The sequence below is a fragment of the Lycium barbarum genome, chromosome 7 (genome assembly GCF_019175385.1).
Source record: "Lycium barbarum isolate Lr01 chromosome 7, ASM1917538v2, whole genome shotgun sequence".
Classification (NCBI taxonomy): domain Eukaryota; kingdom Viridiplantae; phylum Streptophyta; class Magnoliopsida; order Solanales; family Solanaceae; genus Lycium; species Lycium barbarum.
In genome coordinates this window covers 22781404-22785902 of record NC_083343.1, presented here as the reverse complement: position 1 = coordinate 22785902, position 4499 = coordinate 22781404, and the positions used below count along the sequence as shown (strand labels likewise).

The 4499-nt window shown below is 33.3% G+C and overlaps 1 pseudogene; it reads left to right on the top strand.

Annotated features, from left to right (window-relative positions):
• Positions 1–624: 624 nt before the first annotated feature.
• LOC132603293 (xyloglucan endotransglucosylase protein 1-like) lies at positions 625–4009 on the top strand (annotated as a pseudogene).
• The last annotated feature ends 490 nt before the right edge of the window (positions 4010–4499 follow it).

Genomic DNA, 4499 nt, shown 5'->3' with positions numbered 1-4499 from the left:
CTTCGGAGTTGGTTCCGCCATTTTTTATCAACTGTTCTCCAAAATTTTTGCTTTTTCTTCTTCTTCAAGTATAAAGTAGTCATTTTTTCTTTGAGATTTTGTATATGGAGAGAGAAAGAAATTATGTTGTATGTCAATTAGCAGAGTATGATTCTCACTTATGGCTTTAGGGAAGACAAAGTATTGAAAAAACATTATAAAAAAGAACCACGAGGAAGAAAAAGGAAAGAAAAAGAAAAAGAAATTTAAAAATAATAATAATAAATCATAAAAAAGGAAAAAATAAGAAAAAAAAATTGAAAGAAAAGTTTTAATTGAAATTTACACGTGTCAAGCGCGTGTGCTTCACATAGCCAACACAGATGTGGGAGTGGCTTTTTAGGGAGCAATATATTCCACTTTTAAAATGACCAGGGGGTAATAGGACCCCCGCAAAAGTTTGGTGTGTAATTGAGATTTGGGTTAAACGTTGGGGGGTATTTTGAGTATTCTCTTTCTTTGAGAGCCAAGAAAATCAATGAAAAGGAAAACCAACCCCCTCCCCCTATTCCCCCTCCCACCCCACAAAAAAAAAAAAAGTTTCTTCCAACATCTTCCACACTGTCACCCCCAACACTATATATGATGCCTCTAACCATGTCCATGCACTTCAAACACAAAATACATACCCTTCTTTAAAAGTTTCAAAACCAATATCCAGACACCATAATGAAAACTTCAACTCGTATATTTTCTTTCTTTCTGATGATCAGTTCCTTGGTGGTGGTGGTTTTGGCCGGAAGATTCGACCAAGAATTCGATATTACCTGGGGCTATGACCGGGTGAAGATACTGGAGAACGGGCAACTTCTTACTCTTTCCCTTGATAAAATTTCTGGCTCTGGATTTAAGTCAAAAAAATAGTACATGTTTGGAAAGATCGACATGAAGATCAAACTTGTCCCCGGCAATTCTGCAGGCACTGCTACTACATACTATGTAAGTTAATATAATCATGCGTAATAAATACATATAATAGCTCATGATCTGATACTTATATCAACAAAATACTTTTGATGCAATGAACTTTTGAGTTCTAAGACTTTAATTGATCGATTTTGGATCATTGTTTCTTATGCCACTAATTAGCTTATATGGGATGTACGTGCGGCACGGGATGCACGTGTGATGCTCATCTTATTAAATACACTTGAGATCTCTTATTTAGATTTGACTTTAGGTCACCAATTCTATTGAGCCGCCCCTGTTACTAGCTAATTCATATTTTTCATGGACGGTAACCATTAGTTGGATTTTAAGTAATGTAATGGTGTGGAGTTTGATTTACATTGATACTCCCTCCATTTCAAAATAAGTATCTCTTTTAGCTCATGCACACCTCTTAAGAAATTGCTTACTCCTAGAAAATTAGGAATGTTTTTACCAACTTACCCCTAATTAATGCTTAGAAAAAAAGTTATTTAATGATTCTTGATAATAAATAAGGGTAAGTTTGGAAAAATAGAATTAATTTTTTCTTGAAATCCTAAAGTGTCACTTATTTTGGAACAAAATAAAAAGCCTAAAATGACGCTTATTTTGGAATGGAGGGAGTAGTTTATAGATTTAAACTTATTATAATATGAATTTATGTTATATGCATTAACACTGTACATTTTAGACATGACAACAATAATTTAAACTATTAGAACCTAGCACTCTCCCTATCTCAAATTATGTGAAGCAGTTCGAAGTATGAGGATCAAAATACTTAATTTTGATTATGAATTCGTACATAGATTCTTTAAATATTATAAAATAAAATTTTACATTATTGAGAACTATATGAATCGTATTTATAATTTGTCTCAATGGTGAATGAAAAATGCATTATCTTCATTGGGACCAATTCATGACGAGATTGACTTTGAGTTTCTCGGCAATGTAAGTGGAGAGCCATATATTCTTCATACAAATGTGTACACACAAGGCAAGGGAGATAAGGAGCAACAGTTTTATCTTTGGTTTGACCGCACTAAGGATTTCCACACCTACTCTGTTCTTTGGAATCCTCGAAGCACATGTAAGCATATTTTTTATTTATTTTTGCTCCCAAGAGATATAAGAATCAATTACTAATCTTGCGCGAACCAATTATAGGCCTCAAGTGTACTGAATAAAATGTGCGTCACACCTTTTCTTGATACATTAATTCCATTTTCTTGCGCAAAAGATGCATGTGTGATGCATGTATCCCATTTTTCGTGATGTTTGTTTTTCTTACCATGCTTGAACATTAATGCCCATAAAATACTTGTTAAAATATTAAAAGTTTCATGCAACTTTATTTGGATCAATTATGCTCTTTCTCTCCCTAGCTATCATTAACCTATCTTGATTATTCAATATCATAAATTTTTTAAGATGAGAGATCACCACGAGTAACACAAACTTTAAATTTTTTAATTAGGGGTGGATATTAGATGAGATCCCTCCAGCATTAATAAGAGGTTTCAGTCGGGTTCAAGCCCTTGGACTGAAAAAAACCATGATAAAAATTGTTTTTTTTTTATATGGGCCATACGCGTCACGAATCTAGATTAGTTGATGGAATATTTGGAAAACCAGAGAGTTATACAAAACAAACTTTCAGATTAAATGGTAAAATTGTAGCACTACCTAAATTAAACGTTCTTATTATTCCATGTATTGCTATAGTTATATGTACAATAAATTATGGAAAAAAAAAATAAAGTTAAGCAACTATATGAAAATGACCATATTAAAACTAATTATTAAGAGAGGGGTTTAGAAAATTTTACTTTAATAGTACAAATTTTTTCTGATTAGACGCATGCCTGCTAATTACTCATCTTGTTCTAATTTTTTTTTCTTCAAATTTCTTCTAGATTTTCAGTAGACGGGACACCAATTAGGCAATCTAGAATCTTGAAGCTATAAATGGAATACCTTATCCAAAGAACCAACCAATGTGGTTATACTCTAGCCTATGGAATGCTGAGGGTTGGGCAACAAGGGGAGGACTTGTAAAGACTGATTGGAGCAAAGCTCCTTTCATTGCTTCTTACAGAAACTTCAATGCCCAAACATGTGTTTCTTCCTCTTCTTGCTCCAATAATTCCACAACCAATTCTTGGATAAATGAATCTTTGGATAACTCTGGCCAAGCAAGGATTAAATGGGTGCAAAAGAATTACATGGTTTACAACTATTGCACTGATACTAAACGTTTTCCTCAAGGATTTCCCCTCGAATGCTCTCTAAATTAATGCCAAAAAAATTAGTTATCGTGTTATAATTCTTTTTTCGTCGTTGGTTAATTACGGATTTCAGCTATTGAAACAGTCTCTTATAGAAACATTAAATAAGGCATAATGCAATAGACAATGTGGTCTGGCCATTCTTAGGCGACCTTGTGACTGCATAAGTTTGGTGCATTGGACTGCCCTTTGAGGTGTAGATACAGTGTGATGTATGAAATTCAGAGTCAGTCGTACCTGTTTGTACACCAAAACAACAATATTATTCAAGCCTGAAAGTTTTGAAATATATTAAAAAAAATAAACTTTTGTGTTGTGCATCCTGTGTGTCACACATGCATTTAGTGCATCCCCGTGCATTTCGTGACAATTAATAAAGTACTTAAATGTTTCACGTGTGCGATTAGGTTCCTAAAAATACATATGCAAATTAAAGGATGTCACACCAATCAGCATTTTCAGTTAACAGATAAGTTGCAAGCTGCACCAGAGGAAGAACAAATAGTAATCATCCAAAAAGTCCAAACACGTTAAATAGATTCTTATCTTCCATTAATTTGGATGGGTTTGCGGTTAAGCCGATTTTTCAATAATATAAGTAGGACAATTTTCCTTAATGTCTCATGTCTGTCTCTTAATAAAATGATAAGTATCCACTTCATCATTATTAATATCTCCTAACCACTACCAGTCTATGCATGAAAGCAACACCAGAGCTGAAGATTAATATTTCCACTTGGTCACGGCCTTCTTCAACTTTTTCTTTAATTTTCTCCTTTTTTTCGAACTAGTGCAGTGTAATTATAATTATATATGATTTTTTAACCATTGATGAATTCATCATGCAAGAAGAGTTGATCACTTCAATAATTACCGTCTTTACATTTTTTGTACTAAAGAAGTACCCCTTTTAGTTTGTTCAACCATACGGTCCTAGCTTAATATCCACTGGACTCTTATAATCCAAATTCGCAATGAGTTAAAGGGCATGTTTGGCCATGGATAATTTTCACTTTTTACCAAAATTTTATTCATGTTTGGATATAGAATTGTTACAACTTTTCCAATTTTCAATTCTTTTAATTTACCGAAAGTTGGCAATTGGAAACTCATTTAATCTTAACATATCCACACTTCATTTTTTTATTTCTTTTCTTCTGAATAATAAAATATAGTGTTCTAAGGGACTTCTTGGTGGTTGGATGGATGGCCACGCATATACTCTCAATGTGAAGGTCC